Raw genomic sequence first — 27,580 nt, 5'->3', positions numbered from 1 at the left:
GCACCGCACTATAACCCTGCTGAGTATGGTCTGCAAGTCCATGAACCATTATCAATGTAGATGTTAACAGTACAGATGTACATGACAGTACGAATGTTTGACTGCATATACCTTTGTATGTCACAGGAGTGTTCTACCAGTGGCCTGTTGACAGAATCACAACTACAAAAGGTGCCAGAGTGACATGTGCATATCACACCAGTGCCAGCTAGAGTAAAACAGGGTTAATGTGTTGTACTCCACCATCATTGTAGCCCATACCACACAGACAAATGTCAGGCATCTGTGTATGTAAGGATGTGAATGGCCATGACCTATGAGCAATAGCTGTCTCAGTGTTGTGAACAACATACAGAATGGGCCGTGTGGGTGAGGTGTGTGACATATGTGCACATTCTGATGGATGATATCAGCATTGTCACCACTAGGTAAATATCCCTGTACCCATTAACTACCACCTAGGCTGTGGTCAACATTATGGACACTGTGTAAGGGATGGTGCTGTGCAGTACACTTCTCTGAGTTGGTGACATCTCCATGCCCCTTAGGTAGTCATACGAGGTACCCATGTCATAACAGGGTGCCATCCATGAGCACGGAGATCATTGGGCAGGCATACACAGCACTCGGGTGACAAATATTGGAACACATATCACCTGAAAGGGGTATTGGCCATGCGTGGATGGGCGATACCAGCCTTCACAATCCTCACCTCCACTATGCAGCATGCTGTCTACCTTGCATAAAGACATTTGCTACACTATGCTGTTGGACATGCTAAATGTCCATATCCTGATCTGAAAGACATACATCATGGGCAGCCACCATCCTACTACTAGTATCGCCACATGCTGGACAGATCCCTGTGCCATACATGTGACATACTCCCGCCATACCATGCAACCCTGTCCATCAAAGCTGCACATGTCATCCCTGTCATACATGGTGTGATGGCCGCATGGTAGATGTAGTATCAACTGTCTGGATCAGTAATGTGGTACTGATGCACCTCGCGGTGGCATAATGGCTGTCGGATACAGCTAGGAAACCTTGCCCGTACATGCTATAGTTGAAAACCATCCCTGCGAATGACATCCGACTAGCCATTGTCCCATGTCTATCACATGTGTAACACAGGCGATCCGTGGCAGGATGTTGAACAGCTGTACAGTGCCGTGTAGATGTATATGGCAAAACACATGCATGTAAAGGTTTCCATACATATGTGTGCATTGTCACTGCTCAAGTCCATTAAGGCTGTGTATGTGTTGATATGTGACATATACATAGCATCAAGGTCGACAGCATTACTGTGGACACATCCAGGCATGTGCAGATAGGTAAGAACATCAGTGCAGGCAAACAGACATGCCCACATCAAGACAGCATTCACATGGAGTATGAACAATGTAATGAGGTGACACACATATATGGTGATGATATCCAATGCATAATGGGTGTTACATGAGTGTGACACAAACATGTCAGTCATGTCAGTGTCATGATGATTTGCAAAGATAACTGTGCAGATGTACCAGATTTACTAGAAATGTATGTGCAGCAGTATCTCTGTACATCTCTGAAACTGTGACCTGTCACCATAATTATGTCTTACAGATAATGCCTTATACACGCCTGCCAGCGTACAGCTGCCAGGAGGATTATGTCCTCATCCCGTACCTCCATGAGAACTATGAGGTGTTGTTCAGCCATGTGCCACAGCATGCCCAGCAGCGGGACAACCTGTGGCAGGATCTTCGCAGGAGGGTGAACGATGTGGGTGGCCATAACCGCACCTACCAGCAGGTGCGCAGACACTGCATGGACTTGATACGACATGCAAAACAGCATGCCACTGCAATTGCCAGGGAACAAGGTGGAACAGGTGGTGGGCCACCAACCCAGCCCCCACTCACACACACCGAGGAGCTACTGGCCAGTCTGGGGACACCCTCAGAACAGCATCCAGAAACACTAGCTGCCATCATGGCGGTGGGTGACTCCCAACCAATGAGCCTGGAGTTGCCTGGTAAGTCAGTACTGCACATATGGCTATTATATCCCATTTAGTTGCATGTGTCACTGTACATTATGTAATGTAACAACATATGCAAGGTATGTGGACACACATGCTGCATACTACAGTATGCTACCCTGTGTATGCACACATGTGCATACTATATGCTATTGTACAGGTGACTGTGTTAACATGCACAGTGCACCCTGTGGCTGTCATACAGTCATGGATAATGTTCATACTGCTGTGTCACCCCTATACAGGTACATCTGGCGTGCCACACAGACATGAGTCTGTTGCAGGTGAGACTGTCATCAGTATCAGGCATGTTAAAGCATAGATCTATTCGCCATGTGGCCAGTTAACACTTGTACACTTGATGTTCATTCCAGTCACAATATACAGGTCGCATCACCCGTCATTCACACAGGCCACCCATGTGCAATATATACAAACAAAATGATACACCGACATGAAACCACAGTATTTGTCTTTGCTACATGTGTGGACAGCTGTGCATACAACAGTGGAGGTGTTCTACAATGGATGCATATGTACTATACATTGGAATGACATGTGTGGTACGCAAACAGTAAAACACAGTGAGCTGTGTTATGGGCAGCCCACTGGAGTTATCATTGTGTTATATGTCCCTGCAATGGGTGCAAACATTGTGATGTGCCATCTGACATGTCCCAGGCATGTAGTGTTTTGGCTGCAATATTGTCACACTATCCCATAACCCATACCCCACATACCAAACATACAACCCATTGTCTGCATAGCCCTGTGGATGGTGCCATATCTGACATCTATGGGTGTATGTCATATGGGACAACACAGACATGTGTGATAGACGGCCATCACACACATTTGTCCAATACATGTGCACACATGGCCATAGGGGATGGCCACAGACACGTAGCCATACAGTAGATGTGATGTGTATACACCATGTTTCAGTTTGTCCACACATGGTCCAATTGTAGCCTTAATTGACCAATTATACAGTTGATGTGGTACACTGGACATCCTAAAAGCCTGTGCACAGCTACTGGAGGTGTCACTGATGTCTACCATATAAGATGTGTTGAACATCACCACTGTGTCATAGCATGACAGTAGTCACCTGTACAGCTTCCACAGACATTGACACCACATCAGGCCACAGATACTGTACATTTCCCTAGCTGCTGTAGGACATCACCATTACCTGTGCACCTCGTGTGTGTGGTACATCAATATCACGTGGGAAATGGTGAATTGACAAGTGTGCTATGTGTGGACATGATTGCCAGACAGCTAAGACTCTGTAGTAGTTGTGCAGGGGTGTCAACTGTAGGTCCTCCAGTGAGCTGTCACATGACACAGCATGGTTTGGTGTGTATACACCTCAGCATCGTGGGTCATAATCCACAGTTATGTCATGGCTATGCATGCAGTTATGGCTATGCAATGTGTACATATTATGCACTGTATAGCAATATAGATGCCTCATGATGCCATGCAATGGCACAGTGTCTGTACTTCACACTGTATAGCAATGTAGATGGATCACACTACCCTTCCATGCTCATGCACATTTGCTAAACATGCATTCTGTCTGTAGGGCATACAGACAACACTGCAATGTGATGCCCATTATGACTATGTACATGTGTCAGGATACCATTGTGTCAGACATGTATGCATGTTAATGCACACATCAGCAAATTACATGTCAAGGTCACATCAGCCATGCGAACTGTTATCCTGTTCTGGTCCACATGGTGTATCACGGGGATGCATGCATACTACCACGATTGTGTGAACTGCATGGCTACTGATATGACACCTGCTTGCTGTAGTGTGCACCGCAGGGAGGTATGGTGACTAACACTATTAATGTCTGAGCTGCATGCTGTCTGCTGTATCACAGGCATGCTGCATGCCATCTGTCAAATCACATGTATGGTGTGTGCTTGTGTCTGTTTCTGTGTGTGTGTGTCTGTGTCTGGGTGTGTCTGTGTGTGTGTGTGTGTGTGTGTGTGTGTGTGTGTGTCTGTGTGTGTGTGTGTGTGTGTGTGTGTGTGTGTGTGTCTATTGTAATATAGTCTTTCTTTGCATTCACAGTTGATGTAGGTGCGTTACCCTCCTGCGGTCCATCTGATGTTAGTGTCCCCACAGATACTAGCAGTGATGAACATATGCATGAGGTACAGGCAGGGTTGTCAGGGGCTGAATCTGTACCAATGGTTGCCATCCCAGCTATGTCCCTCTCTTCTCCGCACACAGTTCTGCTGCCAACACATACCGCATCACCAGTGGCCATAGAGGAAGGACAGTCAGTGTCTGTTAGCGTGGGACAGGAACGAGTGGTGGCTACAGAAGGTGTGTCTCCACACCATGGTGTCAGTGTAATGACAGCAGATGTGCCACACAGGCATGCGGCTGGTGCTGCTCGAAGGAGGACCTCTGGCAGACATGCACCTGCAGGAAAGAGCACAGCAGCTGGTATCACCAGACGCATGTTCCAGACTGTAATGGCGGCACGGGCATGTGCTGAACGGCAGAACAGAGAAGGGCAGAGGCTGCATTGGGCTGCTATCCGTACCCTAAACAACAACATCCAGGCATTGGCAAATGCTCAACAGCAGATTGCTGATGTTCTGGACAGGCGATTGGGTGACATGGTTGGAATTCTTGACCGTGGCATGGCAATCCACGAACGTGAGCTGTCTGTGCTGGAACATCTGGTAGGAGTGAGGCGTAGGCCACATGGACGTAGACCAGTTACACCACCTAGTGCAGGTCAACGTGAGCATGCCACCTCACATGCTCGCTCCCATAGTGTCGGTAGCAGTAGCAGTGCAGCTGGTGCTGCACTGTCTACACCAGGACACAGCAGGCCGCGTGGACATGGCCCTGGACGTTCCCAGAGGGGACACGGTTCCAGTGGACATGTGTCGTCGGACAATAGCTAACCTGTACCTTCGCCTGGTAGTGCCCGTGCAACCCCTGGCAGGTACAGGTCACGTGGCCATGGCCGGACACAGTGAGCTGTACAACCTGGTCTGTACAATCTGGAGCTGTCAATAATACCCCTGTGTAGGCCTCACAAAAGGCTGAACTGTGTGCACACATACACGCACACAGCAAACACATCTGTTGGGCACCACAACACCCACATGCATATTGAACAGACATGTCCAATCATGTCACCGGCCCTTACCCACACACATGATGTCATCCATTGGTGCAGCCTATGCCCCTGGCAAATGTTATCACCCTGTGCATATGATGAAGCCTGTGCCACATCCCTGTAATCCACACATTCGGTGCAGGGACATGCTCAAATGGTCTGATGCACAGGGTAAACAGAATAGTGAGAGAAGTGTGTATAACATTAGTTGTGTATGAATAGTGAGAGAAGTGTATATTACATTAGTTGTGTACTGTTAACATGCAACCGACATACCATGTAGTACAGGTTTAGCATGCATTGTTATATGTTCACAGTATGTATCTTGGTAACAACAGTAACAGCATGTTGGTAATGATGCCCTGGTTCCCTCCTTATAGTCTACTTGCATGTGCCTACAGGTAGCAGTGTTTGCAGTCTCCCATGTGTAACTGTGAAGTACTCACAGGCACGTATGGCAATATCAGCATGCTATACGTAGCCTCAACCTGACTGTTGGAAAGGCTAACATACCACAGATGTCCACACATATACTGATCCAGATGCATGTGGGCAGTTTAATAGGCCACAGTGGCTAGAGATGTGACATCCATACCAGGTCACATCACAGGTATGTTGACATGGTGCAGGGGTTGTACACAGCGGTCTGGCCGAAACTAATGTTAGAGGCCACCTGATAGCTTGAGGCCTCACTGTGTAGCAGTCATACCCTGTCACATTACAGGAACATGCACACACTCTTGTGGTCAACAACACTGTAACGCACACCCCATAGTGTTGAGGTGAGGAACCCTGCCTATGTGGTCATCTCCCTCATAGTACTGTGCACCCATGCAACACAACACAGAGAAAGGACATGTACAGGTAGCCAGTACAGCTGAGACCTATGGCATCAACAGGGTAGTAGACTGCATCACCATGAGGGGTTAGGGATGCTGTGTGTTCTGTATGGTAGCATACACCCTCACTCCATGCACCAGACAGCCATACATACATACATACATACATACACACACACACTGTGGAGACCACAAATGTCATACACATACAGATAGCTGATGTGTGTGATGCACACACCACACCTGCCTACTTCATGCTTTCCACACTGCAGTATGTACAGATCTCTACAACAGTGTACAGGGGTGTGTAACAATTGGGATGTATTTCCCACCATATGTGGCATATATGGTCACACAAGCAAACACACATGGCAGTACTGTGAATGATACACCTGCTATATGATGACACCTCTGACAGACATGCAGCAGTATTGGCCGCATTATGTGTACCAACGCTATGTCCAGAAATTGTGCTGCTATATGCACATGGGAGGATGTATGTGTTACAGGTGTCAAGTGACAGTAATATGCTTTCAGACTGCTCACTCTCTATACATTCCCTATCGGCATCCTTGCCTTTGCTGATGATGTCACCCACCTAGAAGTATGCCTCTGGGAGTGCTGTGTTCAGTAATCTCGGTAGCGCGCTCTGTAAATGCGTAATGCTGTAGTGTGTTAAGGTAGTTAGGTGCATGTTCGACTCCCAGCCCTGCCAAGTGTGTGTGTGTGTGTGTGTGTGTGTGTGTGTGTGTGTGTGTGTGTGTGTGTGTGTGTGTGTGTGTGTTTCCAGCTGCCTGGGGACACAGTAATGCTTATAGATGCCTCACACCACATACATTCCCTATCGGCATCTTTGCCTTTGCGGACGATGTCACCCACCTAGATGTATGCCTCTGGGAGTGCTGTGTTCAGTAATCTCGGTAGCGCGTTCTGTAAATGCGTAATGCTGTAGTGTGATAAGGTAGTTAGGTGTATGTTCAACTCCCAGCCCTGCCAAGTGTGTGCCTGTGTGTGTGTGTGTGTGTGTGTGTGTGTGTGTGTGTGTGTGTGTGTGTGTGTGTGTGTGTGTGTGTGTGTGTGTTTCCAGCTGCCTGGGGACACAGTAATGCTTTTAGACACCTCACACCACAGACATTCCCTATCGGCGTCTTTGCCTTTGTGGATGACAGACTTTGCTGTGTTTGAACTGTTCTGCAGTAAAACACATACATGAACAGTCACTCACACTATCTATATAAACTGTCATGTGTGTGTGTGACACAGATGACCTAGGCCACAGACAATTCTGGTACATGTAATTGACAAGTGCTTTAATGCTCCACCATATGTGTCCAGGCACCAGAACTGAGCAGCACAAACACATGCTTGATTACATTTATTGTTTGTGCGTGTGCCTCATTATGGCATTCCTCTTCATGTGTGTGTGCATTTCTGATGTGTGTCATCAGCCACAGTTGAACTGCACATCCAGCATCCCCCACTAGGTGACCATGAGGGTTGTCCCCATTGCCAAATGTTTTGTACAGCTGCATCAGATGCCACATATGGGAAGCATTGTAGCTTCCAGGGCAGCCAGCACACACATTCAGTATTATGGGCTGGCCATCACACACAAACTGCCACTTGATGGCGGGGAAGCCCTTGTGGTTGATGTAGGCCCTACCACGCTCACTTGCTGGTGCTTTGATGCATATGTGCGTGCAGTTTATTGCACCCAGTACTCACGGTATTCCACTATTGTGTGGAAAAGACACATATTGCTGCCCAATACTTCACGGGAATTGGGGATATATACATGATCACTGACATGTGCTGACATGGCATTCATGAAATGGTGCAGTACCCTGGATGCTGATGTTTGTGAAATCCACATCATATCACCAGTTGATCTCTGGAAGGTACCTGTTGCTAGTATCCTTAGGGCAACACATACCTTGGTTTCCACTGGGATGGGTTTCCCTCTGTTGGTTCTGTGTGTGAGACATGGCCTGCATGGCTCAATAATCTTCTGCAGGAGGTCTATGTCCACTCTATAGCACTCCACTATCTCCAGCTCATGTAGCCCCTGGTAGGTTACCCTGTGCCTGCACACTCTTGTCCGTCTACTCACTGTGTGTTGCTGAGCAGCAGTCACATTGGCACAACCCTCACCATGTCGCATATGTTGACGTATAATAGCAATGGCAGCCCCTAACATTATGATGTCTCAGTTAAGCTTTTTCAGTTTTCACTTCTCTTAGTATACTACGGTGTTGCAGTGTGTCTGAGAAAAACATGGTGGAATGTTGTTTGTAGAGTTGTAAGTGCTGTGCTGTGCTGGCCTACTGTACTGGCTGTGTAATATTCTCATTCTGATTGTTTTCACCTGCTAGCTGTGGTAGTTCTCCTTGGTTAACTTACTGCTATTTGTTTACCTTCCTTTTCACTGTGTTTCCACAGTGAGCAGCGCAGCGCATAGGAGCACAGAAAAGTGCACATCCACTTCCACGCGCGCACACAGGCTTATACATGCTTACAAATGCTTACACTGGCTTACACGACATTACACGGGCTTCAACAATCTTACACTGGCTTACTCGTTCTTCAACGCACACACACGGGCTGACACGCGTGCACACATGCTTACTCGGGCCTACAGGTGCGCAGAGGTGCAAACACACTGTAAGCAGGTTTGCAAGAAACTTCAGTGATATCCATGGCCTACACCATCAGTTTCCTGACTTTACTTAGGATAAATCATAACACGCCTCTTCCACTGATGAGTAACTGACAGCAAACATGTGGCACACTGCTCCAATAAGATTACAGTGTTTTATACATACATACTCATAATGCCACCTATCTTCTACTCTGATAGTCCCCTTAACCTATTCTTATACTGTAGAGGCTTGGCCCATATGGCATGACAAATTGTGATTCACTATCCTCAGCCTCAATTGCATAGGATTGCCTACTAATGCTTGGTTACATCTCTGTAAGAGCGCTTCCACACATAGCAACCAGTAATCAGTAGCCATGTTGTCTTCAGCTTGCCATTCACCTGCATGGCGAACTAACTTTTAACTAAAATTACAATTTGTATGTATATTTTAAATAATTTTCTTGTTTTGAAAGTGCAGCGTGTTTCCGCGCCGCTGCGCTACGCTTAAACACCGGAGATCGGGGGAGGACAAATAATAGAGTTTTATTAATTTCCAATGGAAAAAAAATGCCACTGGACTTATATTTGGCTATTGGCATGCTTCTTCAACTAAATTCATCCTTTATTTGCAGCTGACATTGCTCCGTTTAGCTACTTACAGAACGTTACTCGGTTAACATCCGAGTACATTTCTGCACATAACTCTACTCTTGCACAGACAGCTTACTGTTTCATGTATCACAAATTTTACATCATTTGCATAGCTTTCACCTAAAAATGTGGTAATTTGCATATCCTAACATTGTCCATGCAACGTTCATTTTAGGGTCTGTCTTACACGCCCCTACAGGATATTGCTGAATAGCTCGGCAGACATCTTGCCTTGCTCTACTCTTACTCTACTCGTACACGCCGGCCAAGGCTTCATGAATCCTGGCCTAAGCTTTGCTGTGTGCTAATATGTCTATTTGTGGAGTATGCATGGCTGTAGGTATGTTTTGACCTGCTGCATCTGACATTTCTACAGAGCAACTCACACTTCCATCATTTGTAGAGGTGACAGCCCTATAGGAACTATATATACAGCTGTGACATTTGACAAGTTAACACATACCTGTGGTCAATACTAAACTGACTACTTCAGCGCTTTTCATACCTTCAGATTTTTCCTATAACATGTTTCTGTTTCTGATACAAGATATATCATTTTATTACACCACTACACACAATATATGAATAAATCACAGGCCAGATGCCATTACATTCCTTTTGCAGGACACAACCGCCCAGAGTGTTGTGTTCCTCACAAAGGCCAACAGGTGCTAATCAGAACATATTATGCTATCATCTACCTTATGTGTTCACTGGTATTTGTGCTTTCCATCAGTGGCAGAACTCACTTGTGAGTGTGGGAGACTGAACACTGTATCGAGGACACTGCATAACACCCTGAGGGACACATTTAATATTGTTTCTATTAACCTTCCACATTGACTATCACAGGGCATAAGTATTCATTCACATTTATTGAGGTACATGCTTTTGACATACATGTTTTGTCATTTGTCATCACATCTTTCTTCACACCTGCCCACCTATTATCACTAGTTCTGTACATTTATTTAGGACAGGGTTACCTTCATACCTCTCAACTGTACACATTTTGGGTAAATGTCCCGAACTTAGGCTTATAATTTTGTTCCTTTTTTCATAATATTGTGCCTTTCTGGTAAATTAGTGGCAAGTCGTTAAGGACTGTGAAGTTAGAAAATAATGACAGACATTAGTATTTTATAATTAATAACCCTCAAAACATTCATACTAATAAATAATCCATTATTCTATCAATGTTCTAACTTTGTAAGAGGAATATTTAAACTATTCCCTATTTGTACTTATTTTAAAATGCCTTTGTCCAGATATCTTATTCTGAAAGGTTGAGAGGTATGGTTACCATCTTAGTCATATGCATGTACGTCTTTGATAATCGCTTACAAGACACTGATATAAGTCCATACGTCTTCCCCCAATGGTTTACACAATATCCAGTAGATGGGTTCTTCATTTTTGGAAGATATAGGCGTGTGCTATACCCACATAGGAATATTAATCACTCCCATGGGGCGGACCTAATAAATCTGTGCCTACCAGCACCTAGGCACGTAGGCTCATTATTGCATACCCGTGATTCCCATACCTGACACCCCTCCACAGTAGTCATAAGACATATTTAATGTGAGCGATAATAAAGTATGAAGACACTTCTAAGCACTATCCACTCTCCGCATATCGGGACATATGTCATACATTCTGTCAACCCATGTGTTATTACACTTGCACAAGCTACTGTTGCATGTACAGCTATACTGTAGTTGTGGATGACACTTCTTTGCAGCAATCATTACAGGACGGTGCCTGTAAAGAATCACAATTTTTTGGATCCTGCAAAGGACACCTATATCCATGTTTAAAGAGTTGAACTTGCAGATCTGGCACACTGGTACTTTCCAGGCAATGGTTTGGAAAGCAGCAGTGTATTTACCTTTATTGCAAGTCTGTATGTCTATCCATAATAGCTATGATGTAACCTATTTATGTACATGTGTTATATCTACAAGGACATATGTTTATATGTTTGTTATGTATATATCAATTAATGTTGTATGTATATATATATATATATATATATATATATATATATATATATGTGTATGTCTGTACATTCTTTATTTCATATATTTATTTAGTTTAAGTCTGTGGATATATATCTATACACAAATATATATATCCATATATAGATATATAACTAACGTGTAGAAAACAGCATTCATTTGCTATGCTGTGAGTGGATTACACACACGCAGGCACACTTGCATATCCTTATTGTGGGTTACATATGTTTACTAGGTCTTTGTGCTCACGTGGGCTTTATTGATTGTGACTGTACCAGTAAAATATCTGTAATCCGGTTAACGGACATATGTGAAACACACGTTCACCTTTACATATTTAAATGTCTTTACAGCACAGACGCACTCATTACATTTTAAAATTATATGTGCTGTAGTCGTAGTTGAACCGGGACTGCATTCACATTGGCCGGATGCTGTAACCACTATACTATTGGTGTTCTGACTCATTTATATGCATACCCACAGTACATAGCTACATTAACATACGCCTCACTGCTTCACTTACAACACAGGCATCCATTCTCCTGCTGGGAAAAACGCGGTACTACATATTACACATTCCCTATTCCCTACTGCTCTGGACCCAAGCTGCATATTTAATCACTCCAAGGATATTCAGAACTCCAAGGCTTATAGTCCTGGCACATACAAGTCTTTGATTGTCAGGGTGTTCACGTGGTGATCTGGGTTTAGGCTTGTCCACCTGGTGAACGGAACTGCCCTGACCGTGTTCAAATGTCAGACAAAGCACATGGACAGAGTTTGTCCATTTTATGCATTTTTACCTGTGTTTACAGACACAGGTGTTTGGGCACCTATCAGCAGCTTTTTATGTAGGCAATACATAATATGGGTGGAGGTGGTTATAATACATAATCCACGGTGAGTGGTGTTCCCATTCACATTTGACTACTTCCTGTATTCATTCATACGAGGATTATTATTCTGGACATGAATTAACTACAGGTATGCAGTAGTACAGTAAACAAATGTGAAGGTTTGTTACTGTAAATATGTACGGACCTCTGTAATACTCAGGGACTACCCCACATCCTTCACAGCATTCATGCTAATGTACATACTATTATTCTGTCAGCTTTCGAAGTTTGTGAGAGCAATATTTACATCTGTCCCTATTTGTCCACCCATCGTTTTAGGCTTTGTCCAGATTTTGTTGCTGTAATAGGTTGAGAGGTGTGGTGTCAGTATGTGATTGAGTAGAATATATTCTGTCGATAATTCATGTGGGGAGACCTGCATGATGGACAGGTGTTCCGTCCTGCGTAGTATGTTATGCATGTCCTTCTAGAAACTGAACAGTACCATGACTACACATACAACTTTTGTCCAGATGTGTACAGTACTAGACATCGTGGTGTGTAAACAACTCTGATGTTTAAACAGGTTACTTATCCCACGCGGGATGTACACAAATTTTGCCAAAACATGAACGCTCTGGCTTTTGGATTTACAAAAATGTGATCGGATGTTTACAAACATGGGATACATAGTTTGCAATCCTGACACTGCCTAGGGTGATACATCCTACTACATATGGGTAATACTCGCTATGTGTAGGTGTACGGCTGCGCAAGGCTGGTAGCCTAAGTATGGCTGGATTTGGTGGACATTCGGACATGGGTGCGTGTTGTGTGCTTGGGTTCTGCATTTGGATGTCCCAGTTCTGCATATACCATCCTATGTGTACGTGCCGGTTACATTTCTGTTCATGTGTATAGCACATTTTAATATTCATATGTTTGTGTGATTTTGGTATACAATATGGACTGTCAGGTTACTTTCCGATTGTTATATGTTTGTTCTTTGTGTTTCTTTCTGATTCACATTGGACTGGCACATTTTCCATTGGGCAATGTGGGGTAGTTGTAGTATTACTATGTGACGTTGCAGTATAGCATATACCACGGACAGTGCATGGGACAGAACTTCACTTCTTTGACAATAGTACAGGTTATTTGTTTAGTATTTAAGCTGCTTACACCATTTCACTTAGGATGTAGGTGTTTAAAATACGACATCACTAACTTATGCATGTATCACTAATAAGTTAGGGAATATATTTTGTCATGATATCTCAGGCCAATTATCATTTGTTTTGTTATTGTCAGCAGGACAACACTGGCCACAGACGGACTGTCTGTCGCACAGAGGTGCGGGTGGTAACCCTCACTTCACACATTGCTCCATCATACACCTCCAGTTTGGTCTATTGTGCATCCAACACAGTCTCACCTTTAGGGATTATTACAGTTTGCATACACCCACACACATATTACAGACACTTCCATCCATCCCTTGTTTGGTTGCTGTCTCATGGCACGGTCAAGGGAACACATTGCATAAAGTACATATGTCAGGTAACTGTATGGTTGTGAGGACTACTGTGGCATTTTCAAATTTAAACATGGCTGCACAACACGCACATAGGTACATGCACAAGACTTATCTTTCATGGTATGTAATGTCCACCTGGGTAATTCCCGTTGTACCTTCACACATGTGGACAAGAATGGCTTGGATCGCATATGTCCAGAGTTTGCTGACATGCTATAGACATTGTTAGTGCTGCCACCTTTTAATGCGGCCAGGATGGCATATCTTCCGGACAGTACTCAGATTGCATGACAGATCACATATCCACAGAATGTACTACGGATGCTGCTGTCATTTTATGCATACATGTTGGCTTACTTTTGCGGCGGTTTATATGCTCCGTCTGTTTCATTTCCTTGTTTATATTTGTTGTTATATGTCATGTCCAGTACGGACATTTGTTGTATGTGATTACTATGTGATGTAGGACAAATTATATTATATGGTCACAGGGTACTTTACACTTGTCATGTTTTGGTATGGCCACAACTGCCCAGCTGTGTACTATCACTACCAATGTGGGACTGCTGGTGACCCTGCCCATAGGGCTGGTAGTGTGTATTGGCGGCGAGCTGACATGATGCGCTTCACTTCCACTGGGTATAACTACTTACAGTACAGTACATTACGGACACACAATTTTAAATATCATTTGTTCCAAGGATGGAAACTCCATATTGTGTTGCATACATTTCTGTTTGATTCTCAATTTTTGTGTGGCCAGGAACTGTCTTGCATGCTTTGCATACATTTCATTATCCATGGACACTGATAGGTGCGATTACTATTGCAGGCAGACTATAATATTCATCAGTTTAGGTTGCTCATCGACAGCCGACATTGACACGCCTCCAGGCGCAACTTAGAAACACCCCATGCACTCGCGCACGTTTCCTATGCATGTGGATGTGGCGGCAGCGCACCTTCATTAATATGCATATGGTGCTACTACACCATATATACGCCACACGGCCGGCACAAGCCTTACGCCAGCCTTGCGCTGAGCTTCATGAATCTTGGGGTCGATCTTATTTTAACATGTCATTAGACAAATAGTTCATTGAAAGGCTAGGCATGTAAGAAATAACTCGTCTCTTAGCACGTCCACTGCCTTCCTCTTCCATTAGCCCTTCCACTGTGTTGTTCAGTAGCAACCAGGCAATATTGCTATAAATAAAAAGTGGTTCAAGGGATTTGTTTAACAACATACAGAATGTAGATATGATACAAGACCAAAAAAAGTGCTAGTGAAGTTTCTGTTCCTGTGAATCACCATTTGTACTCTGATCTCGACCTATTCAAAATCCATTAATTCCTAGCAGATAAATGAGTGTTAATACTTTAACTATTACAGAAAATAAACAGTCAGGGTTTGCTGCATTTAAGTGCACCAACATTGTTTGACTGGGCTTGCTAAGGAATTTTTTATAAGAGTTCATAAATCATTTTTGACTTAGAAGTTATCTTTATGTAAATTCCCAGCAAACTACAGAAAAAGGCATTGCAGTAACTAATGATCATATGAAATATATCTGTATGATTTTCATCTAATCATTACTATCCATAACACAGTGGAGAACAGAATAAGGCATAGTAAACATCATGCACTTAAGTTCTTTGAAGAACATGACAAATATACTAAAAGCTTCAAGTACTGAACAGGCACCGAAAACCTTTTTTGTTCAGGATTCCTGAATTTTTCAGTCTTCTTCCTTTAACCAACTCCCAACAAGTTCAAAATGGCTAGCCCAGCTATGATCACTTGATAATGCTGAATAATTTAATATACCTTCTTAATATCTTAAATAAGCTTAGAGAATGTGCAAACTGTACATCAGCACCGTATGTGTGAGTGTATGTATTTTAGGGTTAGAGCAGGTGTTAGGTAAGGGGATAAGTTTACTGTATGTACAAATGCCTCTGTGCCTTAGGGTTAAGGTATGGGTTTGGTAAAAGGATAGATTTAGTGTATGTGTGAGTGTGTGTTTCAGTGTTAGGGAAAGGGTTAGGTAAGGGATAGATTTAGTATATATGCGTGAGAGTGTGTGCGTGCGTGTCAATGTGTATATGTATACAGTGAGTGTCTGAGCTGTCATATGTAGTGGTAGTGTTAGAGTTAGGATTAGCACACATTATTAAAGGGACCTTAGCTTAAAAATGCCCTTTCTATAACACTACCACAGTTCAGACAAATTTAAGCAAAATGTGTTGCAGTACTGTGGTCAGTACATTAGAAAAGGAAATGTGTTTAATTTACTGATGTACTTTGTGTGGCTAATATGAATTCTTGCTATTATTGCTGGTTGACATGCTTTGGTTGATTTTTTGTGCATCGATCATTTAACATGTAGACTATTCATGATATAATCTTACATACATGTACAGAGAGAGAGAGAGAGAGCGATAGAGAGAAGAAGAAACACAACTGATGTAAATGTTTCCAAAACAGGTACAAGGATGAAATATACAAATCCAAGAAAAAATCCAGCACTCAAGAAATGAATCTGTTAGGGTTTTATTTGGCCAGTGACTTCCGTGTGTGTTAGGAAGCAGTTGGCCTAATAAAACTCTAGAAGATTCATTTTTTCAATGATATATACTTTTTGTGTGAATTTATACAACCTGTAGCTATATTTATATCTATATATATATATATATATATATATATATATATATATATATATATATATATACAGTTGCATTTGAGTTGGCAAAACATTTATGTGCCACACTAGTACAGTGGTGGTATTATTACTGAGCATGCATGAACACTAGTATGGGTGAGTTCTGGTAGGTCGACAAAGGTAAATGTTTGGGCAGGGAGTTTTTGTGTAACTATGTGTGTGTGTTATCGTTAGAGGAAGGGTTAGGCCAGGTGATTTATTTAGTGTGTGCACATGTGTGAGTGTTTTAGAGTTAGGAACAGAGTTAAGTGAGGAGTAGATTTTGTGTGTGTGTGTGTGTGTGTGTGTGTGTGTGTGTGTGTGTGTGTGTGTGTGTGTGTGTGTGTGTGTGTGTGTGTAATAGTTTATTTATGGTACTTTGTGTAGGCTTTTTACAAGATTTAGGGTCTGTTTTGTTACACTATCAAGGGATGCACTCTGAAGCCTTAGTTGTCAGCAAAAGCCAAACAGGTAAGCACATGTAGTGATTTCAGTATTACCAACAAATATAAGTAAAGCAACAGCAGCTAAGGCTGTTAGTTGTTTTGTAAGGAATTATAAATTAAAAAGACATTTGCAATGCACTGTATTTAAATGTTCCAATGCCACAATACCACTTGTCCTCAAGGGAAAAATATGCCAGGTGAAGTATGAATCTGAGTGCCTGTTATTTGGGACTACTGAGGCAAAGAATAGTCAGGCAACAGAAAGTGGAGTAATCAGAAGTCAGATACAGATGAAACGGTATACTGTTAGACAGCTAGATTAATCTACTAATCAGTGAGTATACGTCCATAGCTGTTAAGCAGATGAATAGGCAACATGGTACTCTTTGTTCTTAAAACAGCAGAGAATGAAAGTTTGTGCCAGTAAACAGATCTTCATTATTAATCTTAATTGCCACTATTTGCTTTAAATTACCTTATTCCTAATGAAAACTTGTACTGTTAATTTACCACATGCACTGCAAATGAAACTTTTAGTTATGTACTCACCATAACTTCAGATGTTTGGGATCCATCTCGCCTACATTCTGACTGATGGGTTCGGAGCCGATCCTCGGCTCCGACTCGGCACGCTTATGCCAAAGAGCGAAGTCTCTTATTGGCTGAGCTTACTATATCCCAGGATGCACCACTACCAGTCCCCCAGATCTAGTTTGTCCGCATACATGCACACATGCATTCACTGCTTATATAACATTGACAGATGATACAAGATAAAAACAGTAGAACTCAAACCGTTCAATCTCTTCTGATCTCCAAGGCAGGGGGAAGGAGGGTGGGTATTAGGAATGTAGGCGAGATGGATCCCAAACATCTGAAGTTATGGTGAGTACATAACTAAAAGATGTTATGTGATCCTATCTCGCCTACATTCTGACTGATGGGACAGCGTCCCTAGAAGCTAAATCCTGGGTGGCTCACTGGAAAACACTCCTGAGTACCGTGGAACCAAATGATGCTCGCCCTTTAGATGCCACATCCAATTTATAGTGGGAAATGAAAGTGTGCGGGTTGGACCAAGTAGCCGCAGCACAAATCTTAGAAATAGCGAGCCTGGAATGGAATGCAATAGAGGTAGCCATAGCTCTAGTAGAGTGAGCTTCGACAGATGTTGTAAGTTGTTTATTTGAAGAGGAATAAGCCTGAGTTATGCAATCTCTGATCCATTTGGCAATAGTAGCTTTAGTGATGGTTTTACCCAGTTTATTGTCTGAAAAGGACACAAACAATTGATCTGTTTTTCGAATTTGTTGAGTCCTATCTAGATAGAAGCGCAATTGCCTGTGAACATCCAATGTATGCAAGGTGTATTCCGCTTTGTTTGAAAATTTTGGAAAGAAAACTGGTAGCTCTAGAGACTGTTGGAGACAGAGATTAGAACAAACTTTTGGAACAAAAGATGGATTAGGCCTAAGTGATACTCTATCCTTGTGAAAAATCAAGTACGGTGGTTTGATAGATAGGGCTTGAAGTTCTGAAACTCTTCTTGCAGAGGTAATTGCAATTAAGAAGGCAGTTTTCCAAGACAGATATTTCAACTCACATGTAGCAGCCGGTTCAAAGGGGGAAGATGTTAAGGCACAAAGTACCAAATCAAGATCCCACGGAGGCGCAGGATGAGAAACTGGGGGTCTTAAAAGCACAGCACCTTTCATGAAAGTTTTACATAATCTGCTGCTCATCAAAGGTGGGTCTATGGAATCGTGAAATTTGGAGATAGCTGCTAGTTGGACTTTAATAGTAGAGACTGAAGATCCTTGATTAAACAAGGATGTTATAAATTTCAAGACCTCTGGTATCGGGGCAGTAATAGGGTCTAAGCCTCTGAGTTGAGCCCAGATAGCAAACCTCTTCCACTTACTGTGATACAATTTCTTAGTGGTGGGTTTGTGGGCTGAAGATAAAATGTGAATAACTTCCGGGTCCAAGGTGTGATTTCTGACTATAGTCGGAAGTGGAGGAGCCAAGCTGTTAATTTCAAAGTGTGAAGGGACTGGTGCTGTTGTCCCGACTGATGAACCAGAAGGTCCGGAATTAGATCCAAGAACCAAGGACCGTCCAGGGTATATTTCTGTAGGTAAGGGAACCATACTTGACGAGGCCAGTACGGAGCAATTAGAATCATTGTGGACCTCAATTGGGAAGCTTTCTGGATGACTTTGGGGAGGAGTGGAATCGGAGGGAAAGCATAAAGCAGTCCTGTTGGCCAAGGTTGGACTAGAGCATCCGTAGCTGTCTCCCCTTGACACGGGGTCAAGGAAAAGAACCTTTTGCACTTCGTGTTTCGTGGTGTTGCAAACAGGTCGCAGCATGGAATCCCCCACCTTTTGAAAATCTGAGCTGCTACTGTTTCGTTCAGAGACCACTCGTGAGGAGAAAGAATAGTCCTGCTCAGTCTGTCTGCTAATACATTGGATTTGCCTGGAATGTGGGTCGCTACCAGGAAGCGCTTGTTAGCCACTGCCCATTCCCACACCCTCATGGCCTCTCTGCAAAGGGGGTAAGATCTGGTCCCTCCTTGTTTGTTTAGATACCAGACCACCGACATGTTGTCTGTGTGGATGGCGATAATGCCTTGAGGGAGAAAGTTGTGGAGGGCTTGTAGGGACAGAAGTACAGCCCTCATTTCCAACACATTGATATGGAGAAATGTTTCGTTTGGAAGCCAAGAACCCTGAACTGACCTGCCCAGACAATGCCCCCCCCCACCCCATCTGGGAGGCATCCGTTGTCAAGGTGGCCACCGGAGGGGGTATAACAAAGGGTCTTCCCTGATTCAGATTGGATGGCAGAAGCCACCAGCGGAGGTCCCGTTTGCACGTTTCTGTTATCAGTATGTGATGATTGAGGGGGAGATCCTGAAAAGACCATTGTGTCGATAATAGCCACTGGAGAATTCTCATGTGCAACCTTGCCAGAGGAACTAGGAGAACCGTGGCAGACATTGAACCTAAAAGTTGCAGGACCATCCTGGCTGGGGCTTTGGATCTTAGAAGCAGGGCTCGGACTTGATCTTGTAATGTTTGTATCCTTTCGGTAGGAAGGAAGATTCGCATTAATTTTGAGTCTATCTCTGCTCCTATGAATCTTATGCGCTGAGAAGGCAGCAAGACAGACTTTGACCAGTTGAATGTAATTCCCAGGGAAGCACCCAGGGAGATGGTGGCTTGTAGGTTCTCTAGTAGTAGATGCCTGGTGGTGGCAGTCAGGAGCCAGTCGTCCAGATAGGGAAACACTTGGAATCCGAGACTCCTCAGGTGAGCAGTCACTACTGCCAAACACTTGGTGAACACCCTGGGGGCTGTGGTGAGACCAAAGGGCAGTGCACAAAATTGGAAATGACTGTCTCCCAGGCTGAAGCGCAGATACCTCCTGGATGTCTGATGTATCGGTATGTGATAATAGGCATCCTTGAGATCCATGGAGCACATCCAAACATCTTTCTCCAGCAATGGGAGAATGGATTGTAAAGTGACCATTCGGAATTTGGACTTCATGACGGACTGCTTTAGTTTGCTGAGATCCAAAATGGGTCTCAGGTCCCCTGTCTTTTTTGGCACTAAAAAGAACCTTGAGTAATTTCCGGATCTGATTTGGTCTGTGGGGACCGGTTGGATGACTCCTTTTTCTAGCAGCTTTGAAGCTTCTACGGCTGCAATTTCCCTTTGACTGGGTGGTGGGTCCGGGATTTTTTTGGACGGAGGGGGTGGGCGTGTGAAGGGAATGGTGTAACCTCCGGCAATAATCTGAAGCACCCATCTGTCCTGAGTAATAGACTCCCAGGCTTTTAGGTGCTTGGCAAAACGGCACCCGACTGGCTCCGGAGCAGCACAGCCGGGCAATCCCTCATGGAGTGTGGGAGGCTGAAGAGCCACGAAAGGACTCGCGGTCTCCAGTGTTGCGGGGGCCTCTGCTGCCTCTGGGACGGCGTCTCCCAGAAAAATTTCCCCGTCCTCTGCCTCTGGAAGGGGAATCTTCCTGCTGTTGAGGAAAGAATTTCTGTGATTTGCGGAACCACATCTTCCCTCCTCTTTTAGCCTTGGGATAAGGCCGAAAGGGAGTGGAAAATCGTGCTCCTACAGCAGATAAAGTCTTTCCCTCCTGCTCACAGCGGGTAAGAGTGTCTTTTACCTTGGGTCCAAACAAGGAGGACCCATCAAAGGGAGCGTCGGCAAAGGAAGACTTGAAGGCCTCCGCGAAATGACACAAACGGAGCCAGGCTTGTCTTCGTAGAGCCACGCCTGTGCCTGCCGCTCTGCCCGCCCCTTCGGCCACATATGAAATGAGCCTCATGGACGAGTTAGAAATCGAGGTAAGGATAGCCAACTGAGAGCTAACCAACTGGGCTAGCTGCTCAGGTAGGTTACCTGAGAGGGAGTCTGAGAGCTCCTTGACCAGATCCCTCTGTAGTCTGGTGAAATGTGCCAAATAATTCAGGGACCTCAGAGTAAAGGCCGCTGAAGTCAGGGTGCACTTCCCGTACCGGTCCATGCTCCTAGACTCCTTATTAGGAGGATGGACGGACGTTGAAGCCTCTGCCACATCCTGCTGGGTAGCAGATGCCACCACCATGGCATCTACAGCCACGCCTTTAGTTAAGAACTCCTTCTCGGGTGGGGCAGACAAAAATTTGTTAGGGCGAAGGCACTGGTTCCACAGTATCTGGATGTTCCCACGCCCTCCGACAAACCAAATCCAGGAGCGCGTCGAAGGGCGGAGACACCCAGGAGGCGGAGGGCTGAGCCGAAGGCCTTGAGGAACACCGACTCATCAGCGGAGGGGGGTTTGGAATTCCAGCCGCCTCGTTGCTTGAGGATCTCTAGAATGTCTGCAAATGAGACATCATCCGAGGACGACTTTGGGGACCCCTCCGCATCATCAAGATCAGTGTCCGATGTAAGAGACTCATCAGGGAGTCCACGTGCTTCCTCTTGCACGATCTCTTCCTTGGGGGCTCCTCCGAAGACAACTCCGAAAGACCCTCAGGAGGAGGGGAACCCCAGTGGAGGTAACCTCAGGCCCCGGGGCTCCGCTGCCTAGAGACAGGGGAACTGCCAAAGACCCAGTCTCCATGCCCAGGGAAGGTGCCGGTAAAGCCGTAGAGATGGCCGAAGAAGATTTGGCCAAGGCACTCCTCATAGCTCTGAAGGCCGGACCCCCAGAATCCTGGGAGGGTCCAGTCTCCGGAGCCATGATAGCAGATGGAAGTCCCGCGGCCGAAGCACCGAGAGGAAGGCTTGGAACTGACAGCATTGGTCCCGAAACGTCACCCCCGGGCCCGGCCGAAGAAGTCCATGTGCTAAACTCGGACCCGAAGGCCGGGGTTGGAGTAAGGGTCGGAGCCGACCCTAGGATCTCCATTGGCTCCATCAGCACCTGCTCCGGAGCCGGCGGTCGGAGGAGGAATGGCAATGGAATGGGCTATCGGCTCCGAAGCCAATTGGGTCGGAGCCGAAACAAATTTCTGAAAGACTGGGGACTGGAAAAGTCTTTGGAGTACCCTGTCTATGTCCGAATCTGACATCCTTGATGACCTGGAAGAGACCGAACGGGTCCGAGTAGGCCTCTCCAACGGCTCCAAGGGACTAGGGGACGGCTCCGAATCGACTCGATAATTATCGGCGCCGAAGGAGTGTCCAAACCAATTTCCATCGGTGCCGAAGAGGGCTTCGGCGCCGAGGAGGAAGTGTCTGGGCGGACAACCTTCATCGGCTCCAAGATCAGTGGAGCCGATGAAGATGACCCGCCTCTCGAGGCCCCAGCCGTCGGCTCCGAACCCAGAAGAGTCGAGGCTGGAGGCATCGAGGCAGACCGTTCCGCCCTCGGCTCCGAAGTCCGTGGAGCCGAAGGAGAAGCCTGCCTATGTCTTTTGGCGGTCGGATCCGACGGGCTGGTCGGAGCCGACACCCTTTTCTTCTTTGCAGGAGAAGGAGAGGAAGCTAATGCCTCTTCAAATGAGGGTTTAATAAGGCCTTTTAAAATAAGTTTATTTTTCCTCTCTTGGAGGACCCTCAAGGAAAAAGCGTGACACACGCTACAGGAATCCTGCAAATGTTTGGCGCCCCAAACAGTACACACAGAGAGAGTGGTCATCTGTTATCGACATTTTGAAACTGCACTTAGTGCACTTCTTAAAACCTGAAGGCCTAGGAGCCTGTGACATTATGGCAACCAATTTAGTGAATAACTAGCAAAAGACAAAACACACTAACTATCACAGAAAAATTATTTTCTTTTTAAATCAAGGACTGTCACAAATAGAAAAGTATGACTAAAAGGATCCAAGAACCCCTAAAAATAAAACGGGACTTGAAAGATAACGGACTGACAGGGGAAGGCCCTTCAACTCAAATGGGACCTCTAGTCAGACAATACACAATCACCACACAAATATTTTACCACAAAAAATATTCACTCATACACAAAAAACATGAGATAGCTGTTAAAACAGCTTTTTGTTGAATTTTAGGAAATCCCTGACAGGAAAGTAAGTGAAAAAACACTACTTAGCTCAGCCAAGCTCGAGACCACGTCTTTGCTTGTTAGCGGCAAACGAGATCTGGGGGACTGGTAGTGGTGCATCCTGGGATATAGTAAGCTCAGCCAGTAAGAGACTTCGCTCTTTGGCATAAGCGTGCCGAGTCGGAGCCGAGGATCGGCTCCGAACCCATCAGTCAGAATGTAGGCGAGATAGGATCACATAACATCTTTCAGTTATATTAGCAATGGAAAAAGGAGAAAACATGTATTAGCTCTAAAAATAAATAAAAATAATTTACTGAAATAGAATAAATTAAACATAACCCCCACACTAACTTAATTAATAAACACAATGTGTTACAAATAGACTCCTAGCTGGTAAGATGTGTATCAGATTGGATCTCATCAAAGTAAAGAAACAACTCAGAGGACAAATAAAGTCTACCAAAGAGAAATTTGAGGTAAGTTTGGCCTCCCAGGCCAAGGACAACCACAAAGATTTCTCTAGCTATGCCTGCAACCTCAAAGGAAATACACAATTATGTGCAGAGCTCATTGCAAATGGAGCCACCTATACTGAGCCAAAAGATATAGCAAACCTCCTTGTTCATAAATTCAGCTCCAACTTTACTCCTCTCTCTCCCTCAGCTTATCATCAGAATATATAATCAAATATAACTACCCCTACTATCACTAGGGAAGAGGTGATTAACATAATCTCTCAACCTCTTAGAGCAAGAAATCTGGACAAAGCCATTAATAAAAGTGGGACAAAGGCCCAAAAAATAGGGACATTTTTAAATATTATTCTTACAAACTTAGAAAGTTAATAGAATAACTCCACTTCTTCCAAATATATAGTATTGACAATACCCACTTCAAAATGTAATCAGATACCTAAAAACCTAGATTAATAATTTATTCTCCTTTTAACACCACCTAGTAATTACTATCAGGCTATCCCTCTACTTGCAGGAGTTGATCATTAAGAAAAAGTCATCCCTATCCATACATATTATTGTATCCTTATATTCACCACTGAGTAGACCATTTCCAAAATACACACCCCATTTGCAAGTCACCAGACATATCAAGTTGGAAAAACCTATGAGGTTCCCAACAAAGAGGATTGCAGGCTTAAAATCCTGAAGCTTTGATAAAACATAAAGTAGTATCCTCTTTTGTGTGTCTAATATGCTCCACAGAGAAGTTCCAAGCTTTCACGTCTGGGTAATGAGGGGCCCAGTTGTCCAGAACTCTTTTCCATTTTCAAATCAAAATGCTAAAGCTAAACCTGCTTAAACAGATCAATACAACATTATGGAGATACAGGTTTATTATGCAGCATCTCCCCAATATCCAGAATAGACACACCCTGCAGGTTAAAAAGTAGGATACACTATTCTGCTTTAAATGAAACCTGGATAATTGATCAATAAATCATGAATTCTCTACAATCTTTACTGGCCTAGCTGGAGAGGGGAAGTGCAGTCTAGTGTGGGAACCGGCAATGCATAATGAGCACAAGACTCAGTAGCCTTGAACTTTCTATGTCTCCATCATTTTATTACTACAGAAGTGTTGTTTATGTTATTACTTTGTTGGCCCAGCAGCACTGGCACAGCACAGTATGCTGGAGGTCTTGGGTTCAAGTAGAAAACTGCAGCTAATATTATCATTTCACTTCTATGATTCTTGTGTGTTTGTGGAGGTCTGCATGTGTGCTTGTGTGTGTGTGTGTGTGTGTGTGTGTGTGTGTGTGTGTGTGTGTGTGTGTGTGTGTGTGTGTGTGTGTGTGTGTGTTTGCAATTTGACACTGATCACTATACAGGGGGGCTCGTATCTGAAAAGATAAAGTTCTTAAGGGGACTGATCAGAGGATCTTATTGGTTCATCATCAGCAGTGACATCAACATGGCATGCTGGGGGTTTTGGTTGAGAGTCCCAAATATAACCCTTTCAATTCTATAATTCTTTCTTTATCTTAAAAACTTTTGAACAAATTTCACATATTTTCTTTCTTTCTTTCTTTCTTTCTTTCTTTCTTTCTTTCTTTCTTTCTTTCTTTCTTTCTTTCTTTCTTTCCTTCTTTCTTTCTTTCACCTCATTGCTCATTTTCTATTTCTTTCTTTCTTTTTGTAGTAAAGATGAACAGTCAAAATAATGGAAAAATATGAGAACTACTTTTTTGACCAGTTTGTAAAAATACATTGTTCTTATACTTAACACACACACGTGTGCACACGCACACACACACGCACACACGCACATACGCACACACACACACACACACACACACACACACACACACACACACACACACACACACCTACACACACGAGTAATGCTAATCATTTGATAATCCTAAAGTTTGCATGATTATTAAAACCATTAACATGAATAGCATAAAGCTTACAAAAGCATTATATATTTTACATTGATTATGTATATCTGTTATTACAAAATCTATACACATAAATCATTTTCCCAGAACCAGTACCAGCACCACATTTACTTCAAATGAAGGACAAAATGCTGCAGTTGCCATTCTTTATAAATATTTAGTTTGGCAAGCCATTTTTCACACTAACGTGGGAAAGGTAGGTAAGTGATTTAATGTGTATTTTTCTGAGAGAATCATTTTATTTTACAAAGGAGACTTGTAAAAATATTAAGTATTCAAGACATACTCTTTAAGATAAAGAATGCAGAAACAGTTGTAATTTGAAATTAGGTAAACTCACTTGACAAGTATGGTCTTTGACTATAAGTAATATGTTCTGCATTTTTAAATATATAGTTAAAATGTTTTCTTTAGAACTGCTGTCCTATTTTGTCAGTCAGTGCTTCAGACTATGTTCTAATTTAATATGAATGATATGATATGAGGATTAAATGAAAATAAGCATTTTTATTATTTTTGTATTTATCTGTTTTTCTTAGCTTGAATAGATACATTTGAATAACTAAATGACTATTTCATATGCAATATGCAAATATATTCTGTTAAGAAAATTAAAAGAAATTCAGTTCATTTCCTTCAATTCTAGGCTCTGAGATCAAGAGAAAACAATAATGCTGAATTACTTAATGTTAAATATATTAACAAATTTCTGTATCTGATTTATTGTTTTAAACTCATTATTTATATAGGTTTGGAATATGGAATAGGGTCTTTATATCAAATTACTTAGTTTCTAGGTAAGAGAAAGTTAAAGTGGTCTTATGCCACAAATCAGATCATTATACTATTTCATATGATATAATTAAACCTAGAAATATAGTGTCTTGCAATAGGTTATTTGCATATACAATAAAATTAAAGGAAGTTAAACGTGGTCTGTTGAAGAAATTCAATAATTAGTAGTTATTAAAACTAATTGTGAAGTTTCAGGTGTGATCCTGTGGGATTCTTTAAAGACTTGTTTATACTCTATAAAAGGATGGATTGGTATATTAATAAATGAAAACAATTGGACAAAAACATATCTGAATACAATTACAGATTGATAATCTAAGACTCAATATTCAAAAATCTAAATAGACTGTACTATATGAAATGAAAAGTTTGAAGACATTTTTGATAGCTCTAGGAATTACTATTACAAATTTAAAGATTTATATGATATTATGACACAAAAAGAATTAGTCTGAAAATTCTTAAAATAACATGCATCATAAATTAGCTCAGGAACTAACAAAGAAAACAGAGAAACCTATTATGATATTAGAAGTAAAAAAATAAAGAAAGAATTTAAAGGATTATAAAGCTCCTAGCAATAATGGAATAATACCTGAATTATATAAATTATTACCAAATGAGGTATTAGTTATTTTATTCCAGGGAAAATGTATCACATATTCCTCCATCTTGGAAACATATGCTTATTTCTCCAATTTTAAAGAAAGACAAAGAAGCAATATTATCTTCTTCTTACAAACCTATTTCTTTGTTAAATGTTGATTACAAACTGTTTATGTCTAGTTATGCTAACAGAATTAAACATTTTCTTCCTTTGTTAATTATTGAGGATCAAACAGGTCTTATAATAACCAGACAATTGTATAATAATATTAAATAATAATAACATTGATTATGCTAATAATATAAAAAAGAGTTATTGATAGTTAGTTTAAATCTAAATAAAGCATTTGATTATGTTGAT

The sequence above is a fragment of the Protopterus annectens genome, chromosome 3.part0 (assembly GCF_019279795.1).
Source record: "Protopterus annectens isolate FY-2018-M chromosome 3.part0, PAN1.0, whole genome shotgun sequence".
In the NCBI taxonomy this organism is placed as follows: domain Eukaryota; kingdom Metazoa; phylum Chordata; order Ceratodontiformes; family Protopteridae; genus Protopterus; species Protopterus annectens.
This window is presented reverse-complemented; position numbering follows the sequence as displayed.